This window comes from Pipistrellus kuhlii, unplaced genomic scaffold (assembly GCF_014108245.1).
Source record: "Pipistrellus kuhlii isolate mPipKuh1 unplaced genomic scaffold, mPipKuh1.p scaffold_m20_p_19, whole genome shotgun sequence".
Lineage (NCBI taxonomy): Eukaryota > Metazoa > Chordata > Mammalia > Chiroptera > Vespertilionidae > Pipistrellus > Pipistrellus kuhlii.
Window position 1 is genome coordinate 17,909,249 of NW_023425504.1, and position 22,517 is coordinate 17,931,765.

Consider the following 22,517-nt stretch of genomic DNA (forward strand, 5'->3'; position numbering starts at 1 on the left):
GAAACCAGTTTGGCTCAGTGGATAAAGCATCGGCCTGCGGACAGAAGGGTCCCGGGTTCGATTGCAGTTAAGGGCATGTACCTTGGTTGTAGGCACATCCCCAATGAGGGGTGTGCAAGAGGCAGCTGATCAATGTTTCTCTCTCATAGATGTTTCTAGCTCTCTATGCCTCTCTCTTCCTCTCTGTAAAAAAATCAATATTTTTTTAAATGCATTCATCTACACCACATGTGTCAAACACAAGGCCCTCGGGCCAAATCCGTCCCGCCAGGCCTTGCAATGTGGCCCGCAACGCGCTGTCATCACTGCACTCCGCTGCGTTTCCATCACAATGACAGTTTATGACTGTTCAGTAAACCATTCGGCCCACGATTTAGGCTGGATTTTAGATTTTGGCCCCTTCTCTGATTGAGTTCGACACCCCTAATCTACACTAATAAAAGAGAAAGATGCAAATTGATTGTACCTCTGAGATGCCCACCAGCCAATCAGGAGTGAGTATGCAAGTTAACCCAACAAAGATGACAGGTTAACTTGCATACCCAGGCACGGAGTGAAGACCGAAGACTGAAGAGGCTAGGCTTCTCTGCTGCAGCTGGAGTGAAGGCCTGGGTCCCGGGTGCTGGAGGAAAACCGGTGCCGGCAGCCATGGGAAGGAAAGCCTATTGCACAAATCTTCATGCAACGGGCCTCTAGTTTCATATAATAAATCAAATCCTCAAGAAATAAGTTTTGTCTGCCAATCACTCAAATTCCTTCACCTGGTCAGAAATGTGGTTCTCGCCCTAGCTCATTTGGTGCAGTGGATAGAGCATCAGCCTGCAGACTGAAGGATCCCAGTTTTGATTCCAGTCAAGGGCATATGCCTGGATTGTGGGTTCAATCCCCAGAAAGGGGCATGCAGGAGGCAACTAATCAATGATTCTCTGATCATTGATAATTTCTCTCTCTCGCTCCCTCCCTTCCTCTCTGAAATCAATAAAAATGTTTTAAAAAGAAATGTGGTTCTCTACATTCCTCCCAACTTCATGATGGCTTTAATGAACTAAATAAAAATTTTTAAAAATTGAATAGACCTACTTAATGATCTCTACTGTTTATAAAATAATGACACCAACAAAACCTCTAAAAGTAAACTAACTAGGGTGCAAAATCACGAATTCGTCAATGAAATATTAAAATACCCAAGCATGAAAATAAAACTCAAAGTCCTTTTATGATGGGGGAGGGGTAATGGGAGACATCTGGTCCATGGGCCATACAAGGCCTGAAAAATCATTTGGTCTGGTCCGGCAAAGGCATTAGGGGTGAGTTAATTAAATGTTTGACCAAATATAGCAGGCTAATTTTTAAGCTGATAATTTTGTGTGGCCTGTGAATGATGGTAAAAATATCCAAATGGGCTCTACCTGGTTTGGCTCAGTGGATAGAGGGTTAGCCTGCAAAGTGAAGGGTCCCGGGTTTGATTCCAGTCAAGAGCACTCTCCCAGATTGCAGGCTCGATCCCCAAAGGGGGAGCGTGCAGGAGGCAGTTGATCAATGATTCTCTCTCATCATTGATATTTCTATCCCTCTCCCGTCCTCTCTGAAATCAAATATATATATATATATATATATATATATATGTGTGTGTGTGTGTGTGTGTGTGTGTGTGTGTGTGTGTACACACACACACACACACACACACATATATATTTCCACCCCCCCATGGCCCTTGGTAGAGAAAAAGTTCTCCTTCCCTGTCTTAAGATCAAACTTTTACCATTCACCTCTACAGAAAAAAAAAGGGGGTTGGGGGATCTTAGTTTACAACACAGTAAATCTGTGATTATGCTGAAATCATTTCTCCAAATGTTTGAATTGGCCTACAGTAATCATTTTTGGGTAATGGGAGGTACCACAAACATAAATAGGCCAGGAACATAAAGCAACTACAAAAGTCACCCAAAATAAAAGAGCTATTAATTTTATTAAATGACACACTAATCTCTGTAAGATTTAACTCTCAAATTATATTACCAAATTAGTTCTAACTTCAGATAAGTCTCTAAACTGGACCTTTTTCTTTCTTTTCTAATATGACTTCTCCCTAGTCACAAAATTATTTCTTTCAGCTTCCTTCTCAGAATAAATTTTCCACATAAGATTCCCCATGAAATATTTTTTTAATATATATTTTACTGATTTTTACAGAGAGGAAGAGAGAGGGATAGAGAGCTAGAAACATCGATGAAAGAGAATCATGGAGAATCATCGATCAGCTGCTTCCTGCACAGCCCCAACCGGGGATGTGCCCACCACCAAAGTACATGCCCCTCACCAGGATCGAACCCGAAACTTTTCAATCCGCAGGCTGACGCTCTATCCACTGAGCCAAACCGGTTTCGGCTCCCCATGAAATATTATAAAATTCACATTTCTTTCTAAAATAAATGGTAAAGGATTCTGAATAATATGTAAGGAAAAGAAACACCAATGTAATCAATAAAATTATTCTGGAATTTTAATTTTATCTAGGCAAACCTCAGAGAAGTTGCTTTTTAACATTGAGACAGAATTACTGAAGTCTTAATCACTTGAAAAAAAGTCTACCGGCTCTTTAAAACAATGCTGTATCTTGAATTTTACTATCAAACCTACACCTATAAAAACTCCTCCAAAAGAGTAAAAGCAAACAAACTTTCAGAATATGGCAGTTTACAGAAATATAAATCACTTTCATACCCAAAGAAATCTCTGTAAGGGTTTCAAATCCCTTCCTACCACTTACTAATTGCGCAAGTTACTTGACCTCCCTATACTTTTGGTTTCCTCTTCTGAAAAAGTGAGTATTAATTAGGGTCATCATAATCCTAGTTTCTCTGAGACAATCCTAGTTTATTTTTATACTATTATCCTAACATACCATCAGGCTAGTGCCCCCTTTCACTCTTAAAAATATCCTGGTTTGAACAATAAATTGCGTAGTCATCTTACCTCATAAGGTTATGAAGATTATGTGAGCTAATACACCTATGACATTCTAACATGTCTGGGATATGGTAAGAGTTCAGTTACTGTTAGCTATTGTTAATGTTACAGTCATTGTCAAAGCCTTTTTATAAAAAAGTTTTTTGCATAATGAATAAAGCTCCTACAATACAATATTCCTTTTTACAAATAAAATTATGCATTTAACTTCCCACATTCAATTCTTTAAAACAACTAAGTAGCACTAACTAGGATGACATCAAGACTAACCAATTTATCCCAGAGATGGCAATATGACCAATTATATTCACATTTTATCATACAACTGTGGAAAAGTAAAACTCTGACTAGTGCCAAACCAAGTTCCTGAATATTCTAGCAGCCTTTCTCAACCAGTGTTCCTCATATTAACTATGGGATCAGAAAATGATTTGAGGGACAATTTCCTGAATTCTCCCAATAATGGTACATAACTGTTATCTTTCTAGATGGCACAGGAGAAATTATTACATAAAATGGATGCCTTGGGGCATAATTCTGTAGTAGAACACAGGTCTTGGTATTCTTGGTGTACAAAGGGGAAAATATGGATGAAAAAACTCAATATTAAAGAGTGTGGATAGCCAAAACCGGAAAGAGCGTCAGCCTGCGGACTAAAAGGTCTCGGGTTCGATTCCGGTCAAGGGCATGTGCCTTGGTTGCGGGCACATCCCCAGGAAGGGGTGTGCAGGAGGCAGCTGATCGATGTTTCTCTCTCATCGATGTTTCTAACTATCTCTCTCCCTTCCTCTCTGTAAAAAATCAATAAAATATATATATATTTTTTTAAAGAGTGTGGATAGAAGACTGCATCACCTGGAAAAAATACTTCCTACAAAATGATGCTTAAGGAAATTATTAACAAAAAAATATATGAATTTTACTCATGGCTATGAGAAGCACTGATATATTGAATTTTACTTCATCTCCAATAATTTATGTTAGGCCAGATATCCAACATCTAGCATTCCTTCAGATAAGAAAAATTCTAGTTATACTTTATGAAACCCAATAAGGAAAAGGGAAAAGCAGAGAAAGCTGAGGTAAAGATTCTAATCACTAATGAATTTAATAATCCAAGGCATCAATATTATCTATTATCTCAGACAAAAGTGAACAACAAAGTTTAATAAAGTGAATAGATGAACTAGAATATGAAATATAAACAGAGAAGATACTAACACTAAGAATATTTTAAAGCACCATTAAGTAACCAAAAAATATCCCCCTTCAGAACCAATCAGAGCAGTGAATTATAAAAAGATCACCTAAATTTTTATTTCAAATCCAACCACTCAGTAAACAAACTGAATGATTGGGGAACTATTCTCAGATACGCTCAGCCACCATTCACTATAGAGCATAAATGACAAAGAAAAAACAGTGAAACTACCGTGTTTCCCCGAAAATAAGACCTACTTACAGGTTTCCTTCTGAGTGAAATATAAGGCATCCCCCCGAAAAAAAGGCCCCCCTAGGCTAAACATGAGAGATTTGGTCCACTGATTCTGAAAGAAATGGAGTCACAAGAAATTCACCAGGAAATTCAGGAATTGGATTGTTATGATGATGTTCCAGAAGATGATGACATGATTGTCATTGAATAAATGAGTAAATTCTTGATACTGTAGGATTCAGTTTGTCTGGTTTGTGTTGACAACTACCATACTACTGTACGGTATACAAGTAATAAATTTCCTTTATTTTCATTTAACAATAAATGTGTACCGTGTTCTTCTTCACGGAAAAGTAAGACATCCCCTGAAAATAAGACCTAGCGCATCTTTGGGAGCAAAAATTAATATAATATACTGTCTTATTTTCGGGGAAGCTACCATTGTATGTCCCAAAAAAATACAATTCAACATATTATACCTTTTGTATAATGAGCGTAGTCAGAAACAAAGCTCAGACTTATTTCAACTATTAGTATAAAACACAATTTAGATCTTTCACCAGGCTGCAACTCATCTAACCATGTGTAAAAATCTGCATTTATCTTGACCTATACATGAAAAAAGTCTTCATTTTCTACATTAAAATGATAACATGCTTTCTGTTTAGAGATAACCCAAGACCTAAACCAGTTAAGGGAAACTAGTGAGCTTAACAAAAAAGGCCCAACTTGTGTGTGAATTCTGGTTGACAATCATTATCATGAGACAAGCCATTATCTTGAGTGCCTCAGCTTCCTCATCTGTAAAATAATAACCACCTGTCCTGCAAGGTAGCTAAGATTAAACAACACATTAAAACACAGTTATTGGCATTTAAAAGGAACTCAAATGGCAACTAGACTTAGACTTTCTCAGAATATCTCAGGATGCAACAATTTATAAGTCAAATCCCACTACAACAAAGGTTACCCATGCAAAGTGTAAACAGGAATGTTGACTTTAGCAACATTCAACAGAATTTAAACTATTTCTCAAAGAAAGTTTACATTTTAGTTGTACATTAGATTATATGTTTATAGAAATCTCTCTAGTTTGCCTCATCAAGCCTAGTCATGTATTTTCCAATTAAAATAAAAAATAAAATAAATAAAAACAGACCACTAACATTATTCACCCTCCCTTCCTTTGGGGGAGAAGGGTTTAAAACAATTCAATAATCTCTTGACTAGACTAACCATATTTTAAAACTTTTTGTTTTCTTCTGGTTACTATCAAATATGGAACTATAGCAAGCAGATGTTAAAAACACAATCCAGCCGGGACCGGTTTGGCTCAATGGATAGAGCGTCGGCTCGGGGACTGAAGGGTCCCGGGTTCGATTCTGGTCAAGGGCATGTACCTTGGTTGTGGGCATATCCCCAGTAGGGGGTGTGCAAGAGGCAGCTGATCGATGACTCTCTCTCATCGATGTTTCTAACTCTCTATCTCTCTCCCTTCCTCTCTGTACAAAATCAATAAAATATATTAAAAAAAAAAAAAAAAAAACCACAATCCAGACAACTGCTACAAAGTTGTGTTTTTTAATGCACATATACAAAAATTAAGCCTCTACCAGGCAACACCACTTACACTGATGATATATAAATTTGGTTAAAATAAATGTAAAGCAAGCAACTCAAAGAGACTAGAGGGAAAAATCAAACTGACAATTTTGTTTTCTCACATATCTTTGCCCAACAGAACATACAATAACCACAGCTCAAGATATCCAGAGATACAGAAAATTATTATACCAGGACAACACTGAACCACAAATTAAAAATTCAGAATATATATCAAAAATAGATTACAAGAGGAAAATGTAAAGAACTTCTAAAATAACCTGTTATCTTTAAAATTTTTTCTTTACTCTCCTATGATTAATCACTTCTCGTACATACTGATATCCATAGCTAAATGGAATTTATCCCCTTCCTTTGCTATGCTCCCCAAGTCCCAAAATAAGTATACTATAATGCTCCCCTGTACTGGAAACTGTTATGTCCAATTCTCTGAATAATCGACTAACAGATTTCAAAGTGCTAATACAAGTCCAAAGTATATTTTTAAAAACATGAGATGCAAAAAAAATAACATTAAAGATATTATCCCAATGAGACATATGACAAATCAGTGTCCATTTAATGTAAAATTTAAGCTCAAAAGTTAACTTGCAGCATCAAAAACTGAAGTCTTCCATTTATTATAAAGAACCCAATGGTTGAGCACTGACCCATGAACCAAGAGGTCCCTGGTTTGATTAGGATTCAGGGTCAGGTCACATGCCAGGCTTGATTCCCCACAGGAGACGTGAAGGAGGCAGTAGATTGATATTTCTCTCAATGTTTCTCTCTCATCATGTTTCTATCTCTCTGTCCCTCTCCTCTCCCTTCCTCTCTCTAAAATCAATAAAAACATTTTTAAAAAAAGTAACTAAAATGAGAAAATTTGTTTTAAAAAATAACCCAAAGCAAAAAAGAATAAGCTATTCACTGTTTACTCCCTTCCCACACATGACTGTGGGTGGCATCAGTTAAACATGCAGAATACTAAGCATTACTAAACTGTCCAATGCAAGTATTTTCACATCTAACCCTATATTCCCAAAGGATAATCTGAGCCTGAGCCTGTTCCCCAACCAACCACACCAATTTTAATTTATGGGTCCTCAGGCAACCAATCAAAGTCAAAAAAGAAAACAATGAAAAAGGAATGTAGAATTGAATTTAATTAAAATCTTAAGTGTTTGAGCTTTTAAAAAAAATCCTAAATAGACTTCAAAGTTACCAAACTCATAATTTGTTGGTTTAGTAGTTTAGCTGTTGCCTCACCACAATAAAATAAATCTGAAGCCACAATCCTCATCATCTACTTAAGATTATTTGCATACAAGAATTCAAAATATGCAATTTGTCTTAACATCCTTCTAAAGCTAAAATGTTGAATATGAAATATACAAACAGATTAATATTAACAATTATAAAATGTCTGTGCTCAGAAAAGGGTAGAATTGTTTTCATAAGGATTAGGAAGCACACCTTACCAAACATAAAATGAAATATCCATTATTTTGGATTCCCTGTAGAACTTGGACATATGTTCAAAAATACATATCGTGGGGGGAGGAGTCACTGATTAAACACCACAAAATTGCAGAAAATAAGGCACTTACCTTCAAAGAATTTAGGAGTAATTCACAGATACACTAATTGAGACAGAGTTTTTACTGCATTGCACTTTTATTTTATAGTTGATGGGTAACAGTCAGAATTTTTGTAATAGAAAACATTACAATACTTTACATATCAACTTTAAACTATTTACAGCACCAAATCCTTGGGGAGGGGGAATATAACACACTTTATATGTATACATTTTCATATCCTTTAAAAAAAAAAAAAAAAGGACATATCCCACACCCACTGCCAATTTCTGATACCTTAGAATGCTATGGTTATTTCACTATGGGAAAGAATGGCTAATAAGTACATTTATTTTCCAATCCTTTTCTCTACCCACTTATTAAACACCAAATACTGAAACTGAATTCGATGGCTATGGATCTTCCTATCATAATGCTCCCTAGGCACCCGAACCCCTTCTACTGTCACTAATTCCAACTGCCAAAGCCCCTCCTATTAATAGTAAATCCTTTCATACTGACTCACTGTAACTCCAACTTAATGAAATAGACACCAAGCAAAATTTACATTTTCTAATGGAATTTTCCTATTTTCAGAGGATTAAAAAAACAAAAGTAGAGCACATTCTCAACTAAGTTACAAACATTTCAAGTTCAACCAATTTATAAGAGTTTATGTTGCTCATTCTATGCTGGTTCAATTTAAATATATTTTTGAAAGTTAGAATATTAGGCATTGTATAATTACACACAGGGCCAAGTTTTCTATGCAAATAATTTGATATGTAAATATAAATTTAAGCCGTTACCCCAAAATTGCAAGAAATTTGAAAATTTTTCTTTAAGCTTGCTTAATTATGGAAATTTAAGTACACACAAAGCTAGAGAGAACAGTACAATGAGCTCTCCTGTACTCACCCATCCAGCTATAATCATCAACTCAAGGCCACTTTTGTTTGATCTGTTACCTTCCACTGCTTCCTCCCCCAATTTTTATCTTTAGAAAATAATTAAAAGGAAGACACTGTGCTCAGTAAGTACAGAGTACAGCAAGAAGACAAAAATTTAACAAAGTAACTGTAAAGCCACCCTACACAATTCCTTGTTTGGTGGTAAATTTAAAAAAATCCATTAAAAAACAAAGAAATAGCCATCTTTAAGAATTTTAATGTCGTCCATAAAACCCAGAGGACATATTTAAAATTATATCTAATGGGATAAATAAGAACATGTGATAAAGATGAACTTAAACGTGTGCAATCAGCTTGCATTCATATGGCACGTTGGCTCAAAATGAAAAGAAAAAAAACAGGCTATTTAACATAATGTCATAAAATTACAATCCAACCACTTGAAAAACCGCTGAACACTTATGCCTTCACCGGCCCTCCTGATCCCTAATTATAGATAGATATCAATGCAGAAAGAAAACCAGGCATTTTAACATTAAGTTGAAAATGTTCAAAATCAACACCACACCACCGTTCATCGGAAAAATATAGGAAAGCAAGTCTAAAACTACCTGAATTGTATGCCATCAAACGGAAACGTATCCACTTTCCAGGACTGGGGTTGTTATTTTTTTTTTTTAATAAGTTCACATATACCCTTAAACGAAACGCGCTAGGCTCCAGCTAGAATTAGGAGACCGCCTCCTGCTTTTGCTCCTAACCAATGCGCAGAGAGGGAAGGTTGGCAGGAAAGTGCTGCGAGGACAGTAACAAACACCAGCAGCTCCCGAGCAGGCCCAGCCAGAGCCAGGAATGACGCACTTCGGTAACCCGACTCTTTCTCCCCTCCACCCCCGCCCCCAGCAGCGGTGCTGACACCGCCAACAGCCCGGAGTAGGAAAAAAAGACAACAGGAAAAAAAAAAAAAAGGCAGAGGTTCGCCTGCACCAGGTTTCATCAAGAAACCTCGATTATTCCTCTTTCGACACGAACCACTAGGACTAAACAGGAAAAGAAGCTTGTGCTTAAGCAAGTCCCATCATGGAGGTTTAAGAGTCACGAAATTAAGCTGATAATGAGTCCGATCCACAGAGACAAATACAGGGTGTGGCTGCTGTGAAACACGGCGGTCCGTGGGAGAAAGGGGGTATGGAATTTACACTCCGGTATGGGGGGGAAGATGAGGCTACAAGGGAGCGGGGGGGGGGGGGGGGGGAGCGGCCCGCGCATTTTAAGGAACCATTTCAAACCGGCAAGCTTTTCGTTTACTTTAACCTAACCCTCCAGATCAAAAGTTTCGAATAGATATATCGTGTACACTGTAAATAACCATTTCATCGAACGCCATGACCCTCAAAAAAAAAAAAATACGTCTAAGAGAAAGGAAGGGGGTAGGCGACATAAAACATTTTTAGGCCACGGAGAAAGTCACAAACCGGATGAAACTAATGCAATATTAAAAATTAAAGCTGAACGCTGCAGCACGAAAAAAACACACACGATCAAACCCATTACGGCCCGGGATTAAAAATAAAATGACATATACACCCAGGGAGAGGCAAAACTAAATGTCGAAAGTACACCAGCTTCCCGAGGAAAAAAAAAAAAAAAAAAACTAAAGGCAAAACAAGACATTCTCGCGACACAAAAAAACATAAGGGCAGAAATCAACAATACGTTCCCGAATGTAGGCCAGAGGAAAATGGGAACGGGGCTCAAAGTTTTTGCGGAACTACTTGATGCTGTTTCCCACACCTTCTCTCTCCCATGGCCCATCCGACCCTTCTCGCCCCTACCCTCGCCGCCCCTAGCTCGCCGGGTGCGGGAAAGAACGAAAAAGAAAGTCAGCCCCTAAGCCGGAATAAAAGTGTGGAGGGGAAAAAAGCAGAAGCTGCCTACCTGGGGCAAGGATCGCCTCGGTTCGTGTCTCGAGAAAGACAGCGCGGGTGGGGGTGGGAACGAAAAAGCAGCACTAAAACTAAAACAAAAGTGGCGCCAAAACCCCCCAACAAACAGCCTTCCACTCCCGCCCTTCCCCCCCCTCCTCCCCTGCCAGCCAGGCAGGGCCCCCTCCGGGGCGAGGACCGCACGAGGGGGCCCGCGCCGCCAGACCCCCGGCCTATTTATAAAATTGTTGCCCGGAGAAAACTGACCGAAGTCGGGCCTCGGAAGGGATGGAGAGATCGATGCCAATCGCTTTCCCCAGCAGTTTCCCCACCACGCGCTGGAGATGATGGGGCGGGGGAGCAGCCGAGGGGCCCGTCACATGAATGTTGTTCCCTCTCTAGGAAGGGAGGAAGAGAGGGAGGGAGAGGAGGGAGGGAGGGAAGGAAGGAGGGGAAGGCAGAAGGGAGGGGGCACGAGGGAGGGGTGTGAGCAGAGTAGATTTTCCCTCGCCTCCCTCGGTCCGAGGCCCAAATATACACAACTGAGCCTCCTCTCCTCCCCTCCCCCCCGGTTCCCAGCACCACCATTTTGCTCTCTGCCTTCCCCTCACCACGACACCGCGCTCTCCCCCACCCGCTCGCAGCCTCCCCGGCTGGCCTCCCCGATCGGGCTCGCACCCCACCCCACCTCCAGCTTGGGCTCGCTCAGCCTAAGAGCCTGCCGGAGAAAAGGCACCTAAATCGAACGCTACACAGAGAAACGGAGCCTCCATCTTGCGCTGCTCCACGTTCTCCATTTTGGGCCACCCATGGGAGGGGGGTCTCCGTAGAGGCCCCGAGGGAGAGCGGGGCGAGGGAAGGGAGAGAAAATCTTCAGCGAGGGTAGTGGGAAAGAAGAGTCCGGCGGTAGAAAGCCACTCTAGGAGTAGGAGGTAGGGAGGAAGGAGGCTGGAAGTTCCTTGGCGGTGTGGACGGAGGGACTTAGGGGGAAACAAGGGAGAAAGAAGGGCCGGAGGTTACGCGGGGCCGAACGGGAGTCCCCGCGGCCTGGACTCGGCCGCCGCTCCGCCACAGGCCCCGCCGGGGGCCGAGGAAGAAGAGGGGAAATTAAATGGCAACGGGGCGCCCGACCGCTTTCCCTCCCAACTCCTCTTCCGCGCCCTCTTTCAACCATACACACCTCACGGTGGGCCCCGCGCCCTCCGGGTGCCCCTCCAAACTTCTAGAAGCTTCGCCTCCGCCATTTTATAACTTACCTCCCCCCTCAGCGTACACAGAGGCAGCAACGACACTGTTCGCCTCCCCCACTCCTTCCTTCTTTCTCAGGCCGGGGGCTTCTTCACCCCTGGGCTGGTACAAGATATATTCCCCTTCCTCTTCTTTACACCCTCGAATTCTACTCAGGGACGGAAGCTCCCGCGGTTCTAGGACGGTGGGGGGTTTTGAAAGTGGCGGTCGGATCCGGCGGGTTTTTTTTTTTTTTTTTCCTCTCTCTTTTTTTCGTTTTTTTTTTTTCGGTTTTTTTTTTTTTTTTTTTTTTTTTTGGTGGCGCTTCGGGATTGTTTGGGGTGTTCGCTCTTCGGCGACTTGGAGGCGAATGGAACGCGCAGGCGCCATCTGTCGGCCGGAAGCCCGCGCGCGGCTCCCGTTGGGGGGGAGCGGCATCTAGCGGCAGCGCGCCGCCACTGCAGGGCCGCGCTCCGGCCCGCCCACCTCGCATCCTCCTCCCCGTCGCCAGCCAATCGCGGCCGCCGGCCTCGGGCGCAGCGTCTCGAAACCGCCTCCGAAGGAGGCCCCCGCAGGGGCGCTCCGCCGAGTGGGGTAAACAAGGTGCCGTGCCCGCGCCTGGCTTACTCATTCGTTTGGCCGCGCTTCCGCCGCGGACCCGGCGGGGCCGCGTTTCCTATTTCTTTATGGGGTGGGTGGACGGGAGAGCGGGCGGAATGTCCAGCGGAGCCTTGGGCCGTGGGAAATCCGAAAGCGGACTAGCTGGGGACTCTTCCCCCGGGTCCCTCAGCCCCAGCCTGAGGTAGTAGCTCCGTTGGCCATCACCCTGCGACGTCCCCTCCCTTGACACGCCCCAGCGAGGGGCCATGGCCCTAATTTCTGAACCCTGTCTTCACCGCGGCCCAATTCCTTCCCACCGAAAGAGCTCAACTTGCCTAACTCTGGCACCTGAGCCTAAGTGATTTACGGGTTTTGCTTTTTGAGTTTTTGTTTTGTGTGCTTTATGTTTCAGGTGTGGAAAGAAAGCGAGCTAATTCTTTGCCAGGAAGACCTAGCACTGGATTTAATTTATTTCTTCTTCTTTACAACTCACTATTCCCGTCTACCAGAAAACGTGGTCTTTCTCCCGGGCTTGGAAGACCAGGGAACTGGGCTACTAGGGTAGGCCCGGCGCCCGACCAATTTTTCTAGACTTGTGGGGCGGTGGGGTGGGGGAATGGGACAGCAAAATGTAGGGAAAGTGAAATTTGGGTAAAAGAAATCTAGAGGGACCCACAAGGTCTCCCCCACCTCCCTCACTTGTCCAGTGTCTTCCTTGTAAATGTGGGCGGGAGTGGTCTCGCGACTTAATTTTCGTTTCTTCCCATCCTGCCTCCTCACCCCTCCCCCAAGATGTTTGAAGTGTGAAAAGATCCCTTCCGCTCCTTTGACCCCCATTAACTTAGGTCTTTTTCACTCTTTGTATGTATTTGTTTGTTTCAATTCAGTTTTTTGGCCCTTTGACTGCCAAGAGCTCTCTGCTTGGGGGAGATAAACTGGAGGAGGGCCTGTCCCCTCTGAAGCGCTCTTCCTAGAGCAGGAAGAAGTGACCCTATTACAGTGTCTCCATTGCTGTTCTAGAAGTTCCCAGATTCATACAGTCCTTGTTTAGTTAGCTCTTCGTTTCTTTTTCTAAATTTTTGGTTAAGCATTTCTTTAATATTAAATTACTTTTCAATTAAAAGGAATAAATGTATTTATTAACAAGACAACTTTTCCAAAAGAGAAATAATGCAAGCCTCGTGTAAGTCGCGCAGATTTCACCCGGTGGTATATCTAAAGCATTCCTAGTGCAATATAATGATTATTTTCAGTCCTCAAATTATATTCCTTCCACACCAGTGTCTTAGTTTCTCTCCGATCCTGTGTGCTTACTGTATTTTTTCCCCTGCAACTTTGAAGAGTTATGGTATATTTAATCAACTGAACAATAAAAGTTAAACAGAAACTTCTAAATATCAATAACAATAAGTAAAATCAGAGACATTTTTACTTAAAGTTTTGGGCAGTGCAATAATGCCCAAATAAATGCAAAATAAATTTCCATTTCTTTTATAGACCATCTTTGGTAGGATATTATACAGTTTTTAATAGATTCAAGTTGCAGAATGATGCAGCTAGAACATTGAGTAGAGAGCAGTGGAAAATTTACAGTTATATAAGTTAATGCAAAATTCCACTTAAAGTAATAGAAAAATTGGGCTCTGTACCAAATCATTTTACATTAATTTAGTTCAATTGTGCCAATTTAATATCAATTGATATTAAATGATTTCCTGTTTTAGTAATAGCTGAAAACTACTGATTTTCTGCTCTAAACATATTTATATTACATGGTGCAGTTTTTCATGTATTTTATAAATTTACATTCTTGGCTGCTTATGTAGCAGCTGAGACTTCAAACAACTTTATACTTTGAACAAAATGGACAAGTTCCTCTGGTTGGTAAACTTTCATTTTGCAAAAAAATACCACTGAAGAATAATAATAACTAATTGGTATAACATCAGAAAAATTGTATAGCAGATTTATTCTCATATTAAAGAATGTTTCACAGTAGCACCTCTTTTTTCCCTAGAACTCATTCAAAAAATATTTATTGAACCTTTAATATGTGCAGATCATACTGCTATATGCTCCAGTCTTATCCTAAGAAGTTGAATTTATTTCATAGGGTATTGAAAGACCAGAGTGCACCCTAATAATTTGAGGAAAATGCCATCAAATGAAATATGTAACTGATATAAAATAAGTTATAATCTTATTTATGTTGTGGGGTCGAACCCTGGGTTCAAAATAAGACCACGGGAAGCTGATGATTAATTAATAAGCAGGCAAAGATGTATTGAAATAACTGGCCAGGACAGACGCGAGAGCACCACACACAGGTGGTCTCCACACGACTGCACCGTTTCAGGGGTAGGCAATCCCTTTTAAAGGTTCAAACCACAGGAATTTTCCTTTGTTCTAAATTCTAAATCTTAAAGACTACATTCTAAAGACTGAGGTCAGCTCGCAGGGTTGTTGCTAGTCATATCCTGCTGGACATTGGAATGTGGCCCTATCTTGCACTAGCCTATAACATAGAAGCAGAGCTCAGAGATTATCTACAGTTTCTATCTCTGAAGGTTACTGAGTTAGTGGGAATTACTCTCCTGTGGTCCTGGTCCACAGGACCACAGGAGAGTAATTGCCTTAGCCTCCAAGTCTCCACCTAAAAGCTAAGGTAAATAGCTTCCCCCCCCCCCCCTTGTTTAATCAGGTGCAAGAGCCAAACTAGAAGGGTTAAAATTCAAACAGCAGTTTTTACCAAAGTATGGTTGCCACTATATTTCATTCCCCACTGGTTTTATGTGCATGAGTCAAATCATTGACTCATCCTACTTCCTTTAAGGGCATTCTCTATTCTGTTCTTGTTCTCTAGTCCTATAGCACATTTAGTCTTACTTAGCCCTGGACTTTCTCACTGGCTAGCAAAAACATTCTTACAGTTACCGAAACCCCTAGTACCACAGTTCCCATCAGTACTGTCCTCACTGAAGTCCAATTCCCCTCCTGCAGGCATCAAGTCTCCTCTTGGCCTGCATGGAGCCTAGGCTAGGGATCTCACGGGTGAGTCTGCTGGTTGCCAGGATTCAGGCTGTTTTCTGTGCAGGAGCTGGAAGTGGTGTAGCCAGGTCTGGGTGCTGTCTACTTCAACAGCTGTGGGCGTGCTCAGGGTAACAGTGTAGCGTCCTTTTCAGTTTGGGGTGAGTCCTTAGGCAGTGAACTTCTTTACCCACACAGAATCTCCGGGCTGGAAGGGGTATACAGGGTCCATGGTTCGCACTGGCAGTGCATCTGGAACAAGCTTATGGGTGGTTCCCTGGGTAAACTGCAGAGCCTGTAAGGACTTGAGCAAGGGAAGGGTTATGAAGTCTAGCTTTCAGTTTCTCCCTGACCTTTGGGAAGGGTGGAGAAAGGTCTACCATACATGATCTCAAAATGGGGGAACCTATCCCAGCAGAGGGTACGCCTGGCCCATAAGAGGGTGAAGGAGCAGGAGGTGGTCCAGTTTTCACCGTTTTCTAGGACAAATTTAATTAAATTTTTTAGAGTTCTGCTCATGTCTGTCTTAAGGCTTGAGATACCTTGGCTACAAAGGTGGGGCTGTTATCTGATTCTATGACTACTGGCAGCCTGAATCTAGGTACAGTATAATCTCCTGGAGTAATTTCTTAACTACTATAGAGGCAGTTTCTGTCCTAGTGGGGTATGCTTTGACCTAACCTGAGAAAGTGTCTATAGAAAGTAGTATGTACTTGTACCTCGATGCTGGTGGCTTAATTTCTGTGAAATCTACCTCTCAATGCTTTTCTAGGGAATTTCTCTGGGGCCCAAATTCCCAGGGAGACCCTCTTACTTTAGTATTTACCTGTATACAGATAGTACTTCTAGCAACTATAGTACTTCTAGCAACTAGGCTTTTAATTATTTTATTTAAGCTTGGTAGTATCTGCCTCACAGAAGTTTAGCAGTCTTGGTGACACCTAAGTGGGTAACCTGGTGTAACTGGGCAACTAACGTCCGACCTAGAGCCTCTGGGACCAACAGTCTGTCATCTGGTAGGGTCCCCAACCATCTGGTCTTTTGATGGCTTGCTTTTGTTCAGCCAATTCCTCCTCTAGTTTGGTAGAGGTGGGGGTCCGGCAGGGTTACTAAGACTTGTAAAGGCCCCACTGGTTTTTGGGCATCTTCTTTAGCAGTTTGGTCTATTTCCTCTGGCTTCAATTGTCTCCCCTTTCTGATGTCTTTTGCAGTGCACTATTGCAACTGCTTTTGGGGGTCAGATGGCCTCAAATAAGGCTAAAATAATGTCCTTTCTGGCTGGAGTTGGTAACCTTCTTTCCCAGGGGATGGCACTGTGTCGCCATCAAAGGGCCTGGATTAAGGCCAAAAGTTCAGGTACTGCTGGGACCGGTTTAGCTCAATGGATAGAGCGTCGGCTTGGGGACTGAAGGGACCCGGGTTCGATTCCGGTCAAGGGCATGTACCTTGGTTGCGGGCATATCCCCAGTAGGGGGTGTGCAAGAGGCAACTGATCGATGACTCTCTCTCATCGATGTTTCTAGCTCTCTATCTCTCTCCCTTCCTCTCTGTACAAAATCAATAAAATATATTTAAAAAAAAAAAAAAAACAGTTCAGGTACTGTGCCCAAATGGTGTGGTCCAGGGTGACAACTGCTGCCCTTGCATATCAGATCCCAACCTGAACGTAACTGCTCCCATCAGTGTACAGTACCTCATCTGGTAATGATGGCAGGACATCTGTCAGTACTGCGTCTGTTACCTCTATGCAGTCATGAATGGGTTTTTCTGCATCATCTGGAAGCAGGCTGGCAGGTTGATGGCCAGTGTCTTATGGAACCAGACTCAGGGCTGGCCCAGGAGAAGAACTTGGCACTGGGTGATTCTGGTGTTTGACATCCATCCTCTGGAGCACCTCAAAGGAGGGCCTCAATGGCATGGGGCGTTGTCAGGGCTAGCTCCTGGTCCAGAGTCTGCTTATCTGCCTCCTTCACCAGCATTGCTGTGGTAGCCACTACCCAGAGGCACACTGGCCACCCTGCTGCCACAGGGTCTAGTCTCTTAGACAGATAGGCAACTGGTCTCTTCCAGGGACCTAGAGTCTGAGTGAGAACCCTTTTGGCAATGCCTCTTACCTCACTCCGTGACATCTGACAAAGCTAGGGCAGGTGCTGAGACAAGAGCCTTCTTTAGCTCCTCAAAGGCCCGTTGTTCTACTTCAGTCCAGTTCAGCGGCTGCATTCCTCCAGTACATGTTTCTTCCTAGGTCCACAGTCCTTTTTGATGTCCAAGGAAAATAGGCAGTTTGTCCGGTGGCTCCCTGGACTGATGTATGGGTCCCATCGCCTCTGTCAAGACTTAATAGACTGCCCTAGTATCCAGCAGGAAACTAATAGGTTTGCCCTCTACTTGTAAGGTTACCCTTGGGGGCTTAATTGAAAGGAGCCCCGGTTCTGTTAGTCCTCTTCCTCTAAGTTAAAAAACCCTTGGAGTCTAAGTCTTCCTTTCTTTCAGACTGTCTCTGTATCTTCCGGCCTCACCTTCTGTCTCTCTCCCTCTCTAATCTCTGTCCCTTTCTGTCTTTTGCTCATGTCTCTCTCCCTCCCTTTCTCACATACACACTCACACTTATACACCTATATTACTTTCTCTCCCAATTTTTGTTTCTGTTTCTGTCTAAATCCTTTCCTCTCGGACTCCCAGAGTCTCTTTCTTAAATCTCTGTCTCGTTCTTTCCCTCTCTCCCTCTCTAAACCTCTACTTCTGCTGTTTCCTTCTCTCCCTGCTTCTCCTTCTCATCACATGTACAACCTTCACAAAAACTTTTATTATTTTACATTAGCCTTTAAACCACATGTGTCAAACACAAGGCCCGTGGGCCAAATCCGTCCCGCCAGGCCTTGCAATGTGGCCCGCACCTCGCTGTCATCACTGCACTACGCTGCATTTCCATCACAATGACAGTTTATGACTGTTCAGTAAACCATTCGGCCCGAGATTTAGGCTGGATTTTAGATTTTGGCCCCTTCTCTGATTGAGTTCGACACCCCTACTTTAAACCTTTTTTTATGTCCTTTAAAACTGTATAACCATGCCTCAAACCTCCATTATTTTAAAATATTTAGAAAAGGCAGAGGGAGGAGGGAGCAGGTCCACCACTCTGTTCCCAGGCCTTTAGCCACTTGAAATTTAATCTGCCACATTCTTCCTACAGATAGAGATCTCAGATTCTGATAAGCCTGGGAAGGGGAATGGGAGAATTTCTAACTGTGCCTTTAAGCTCCCTAACAGAACATGGTGAAAAGTGTCCAAGCAGTCACCGGGGGTTTTGGGATCTCTTTGGGGTGCAGGGGGTCACAAAGGAATTTCTCTCCAAGCTGCAGCCGCCTCCAGCTACTCAAAACAACCCCTGGAGGTGGGCGGAGGCGGGTCCCAGGTGGGGAAAGAGGTGGCTTCCACCAGGGCATTTTCATCTGGCGGTCTGCCTCTTGCTTCTTGCTAGCCTTGGGGGAACCGGTGACCCCTACACTGCAATCAGACTCCCTGAACTTTCTGAAAAGCTCCTCTGTGTGTGTTTCCATTAATATTACTGATTTTAAAATTATAACTTAAGAGTTGACACATACACACACACAAGGACCAAGTTGCCCTCAAAATATTTTTCTTTTCTTTTAAAGATTTTTATGATGTACTGTAATCATTAATCACATTAAACTTAGATGGCCAATTAAAACAAATAGTTCTGAGACCCTTCCTCCACCACTGATCAAGACTGGGTGGCAGCAGAAATAAGATTCATTTAGTTTTTTGAGCTTGCTGGGCAGACTTGGCGACTTTGCCAGCTCAAGCTTCCTTCTTGTAAATAGTTAACTTTAGAATTTGGTTTTTGCTTTTAACTTTTTGTACCAAATTGTTACAATTTCATACCTTTAAATCAATAAACATAGACATAAATCTTGTGAGGTGGGCCGATTCCCCTCTGACAGAAAGCAAAGCACCCCTGGGAAAAAGGAATCCCAGTGGCCATTCAGGGTGGTTTGCTAGCTGTCAGAGTACTCAGCTTTAAACAAATAAAAGGTTTCTTTCTTTCTCTTTTTTTTTCACAAATTTTCACACTTACATGAACAAAGAATTATACCTAAGCAGATAAACAAAATATCAAACAAATGTCTGTACTTATACCTTTTCAGTAAACAAGTAACATTACAGTGTTTCAGCAAAACAGAAATGACACTCATGTTGGACAAAGGAAACAAGATCAATACTCTAGGAACTGTGAGGGGAAAGTTATCCTACAGACAGGCGTTGACCTGGGAAAAAGAGTGGTTAAATCAAAAGCATTAACATCAGAGCTGTATTCGTCCGCCCGTTTCTTGAAGTCCTGGAAATTTTTCAAAAAACACTGTAGAGGGGAACACAGAGACACTGACAAACCTTGACCCATTTTGACGGAGACCAAAACACAAAACACAAAACACAAAACAAATAGGCCTGACACAAACATGACAAAACACAAGACAACCCGTCCGGACACCTGGGACCGAGGACACACAGCGTAGTGTCCTCCCGGGCCAAGGACACCGTCGTGTCCTCAGGCCAGAGCCTGGAGGTTAAGCCGCGTCCAGCCCTCCAAGGACTCTTACACTTTTGAGATCTCAACCATAACCTGGGCGCCTTACCTTATGAGACCGGTCTCCCCGTTTTCAATAAATCCTTGCGGCTTCTCCAGCTAAGGTCCCGAAAGGAGGGAGAGCCTCCTGTGGAGGACAAGCCTCCTGCCCCTTCCGGGGGGTCCCTCTCTCCTCTTGAGAAAGGGAGAGCCTCCTGCCCCTCCTGGGGGGGGGGCCCTCTCTCCTCTAACAAGAGGGAGAGCCTCCTGTGGAGGACAAGCCTCCTGCCCCTTCCGGGGGGTCCCTCTCTCCTCTCTTTCGGGTATCTCGCTGGGGCCTCCAAATGTTGTGGGGTCGAACCCTGGGTTCAAAATAAAACCACGGGAAGCTGATGATTAATTAATAAGCAGGCAAAGATGTATTGAAATAACTGGCCAGGACAGATGCGAGAGCACCACACACAGGTGGTCTCCACACGACTGCACCGTTTCAGGGATAGGAAGTCCCTTTTAAAGGTTCAAACCACAGGAATTTTCCTTTGTTCTAAATTCTAAATCCTAAAGACTACATTCTAAAGACTGGGGTCAGCCCAGCAGGGTCGTTGCTAGTCACATACTGCTGGACATTGGAATGTGGCCCTATCTTGCAATAGCCTATAACACAGATGCAGAGCTCAGAGCTTATCTACAGTTTCTATCTCTGAAGGTTACTGAGTTAGTGGGAATTACTCTCCTGTGGTCCTGGTCCCAGGCAAGGGAAAATTGCCTTAGCCTCCAAGTCTCCACCTAAAAACTAAGATAAATAGCTTTTTTTTCCCCCCTTGTTTAATCAGGTGCAAAAGCCAAACTAGAAAAATTAAAATTCAAACAACAATTTTTACCAAAGTATGGTTGCCACTATATTTCAATTTATAGCATATCCTTCATGAAATAATATTGTCATGGCAGAAGCTTTTGGTGCCTAGTAAATACTGAAAGAGGAAAGTTGAATAGTTAGAACATTTGGTACTGGGTAAGGGGCAAGACACTATTTAATGCAAAAATATTCTGGTCACTAGTGTAGCAGAGATAATCCCCAGCCTTACCATAGTCTGAAAAAAGCATCCCACAATTCTGTTTACTCCATACAAATAGAGCAAGCTTCTGATTATAAATTAGGTTTTCCAGATAGTCTCCTACTCTACACAGCATACATATATTTTATATTTTCTGACACCATTCTTAACATGACATAAAATCCAGAAGCCTACACATGGATACATTTGAGTAGTATTCAGAAATTTTATATCAAAATACCATAAATAAAGTCAAAAGATAAACTATAAGCTGTGAGAAAATATTTGTTATATAAATGAAAAAGACTAATTCCTTCATATGTGAAGAACTGTCACAAATCAATAAGATAAAAATACTGTAATAGAAAAACGAGCAAATAATGTAATCAGTTAACATATTAGACAAGAAATGCAGATGGCTAATAAATATATAAAACAGTGCTCAACTTCATTCACTAACACATGCAAATTAAATTCCACTTCTACAAGGTTGGCAGAAGTTTAAAATTTTAATAATAATGTTGATAAAGAACTAAGGATTCTCACCCTGGCCAGTTTGGCTTAGTGGATCGAGCATCAGCCTGTGGACTAAAGGGTCTCGGGTTCAATTCTGGTCTGGGTTATGTTTCAGGGTTGCAGGCTCAATCTCCAGTGGGGGGCGTGCAGGAGGCAGCCAATAAATGATTCTCATCATTGATGTTTCTATCTCCCTTCCTCTCTGAAATAAATAAAAATATATATATATATTTTAAAAAGAACTAAGGATTCTCATATACCATTAGTGGGAGTATAAATTATTAAAAATAAATCTCAACATGTAAAATTAACCCAGCATTTTCATTTCTATCATACAGATATGCTCATGCAAGTTACACAAAGATATATAAAGATTTTCATAATAGTTTTGTAATAAAGAGAAACAATAGAAAAGGCATCATCAGGGGACTGGTTAAAGAAATTATGGTACATCCATACAATGGAATTCTATGCCCACCATTACAACAAGTATATCTTTGCACTGGCTGATTTTGTTAAGTGATTAGTATGGTGGGGGGCTGTTTCTCTGTTTTCCAGGACCCTCAAGGGGATTAAGAAATTAAAGAAAAAAAGAGACCAAGAGGCAGAAATAGATTCAAGCTGGGATCCAGGTTGGGGGCTGTCACTCTAATGTAGAGACAGTCAACCACCTACCACAGACAACACAGCACATTTATTTATTTCCAAAGGGGGGTTTAAGGTCAAAGAAGTTTTGGGTGTCCCCAAGTCCTATTCATTCCCTCATTCCTGGGTCGCGGAAAACAGAAACAGCCCCCCACATATCAATATCACTATCCTTGTCAAGTACTATGGTTATGGTCAAGTACTAAGCTGTATGAATGGGTACATGGGAATTCTCTGAATTTTTGTTTGCAATTTCTTGTGAGTCCTAACTATTTCAAAATAAAAATTGTAGTACAAATTTTGATGCTATTAATAAAAGAAAAAATATCTGGTTAGTAGAAAAGTAATTATTCCACTGTAAATTAACAAATTGAATTTCTAGTTTACAAATCATCTTTTTGCTAACTTGGGTATAATGAAAATTTCCGGGATCCTT

General features: G+C 42.0%; 1 protein-coding gene across 9 annotated transcripts in view; it reads right to left on the reverse strand.

Annotated features, from left to right (window-relative positions):
* STAG2 (stromal antigen 2) overlaps positions 1-11,812 on the reverse strand; it is a 147,648-nt gene extending 135,836 nt beyond the window's left edge. The window contains exon 1 of one of the 9 annotated variants that reach the window (XM_036443263.2): positions 11,680-11,812. The gene's annotated coding sequence lies outside the window, so the exon portion shown is untranslated. Of the gene's footprint in view, positions 1-8,505; positions 8,530-9,109; positions 9,133-10,436; positions 10,465-10,690; positions 10,817-11,603 lie in introns of those variants that run through there. The other 8 variants (XM_036443256.2, XM_036443259.2, XM_045583547.1 and 5 more) reach the window with 8 other exon arrangements.
* Positions 11,813-22,517: the final 10,705 nt, after the last annotated feature.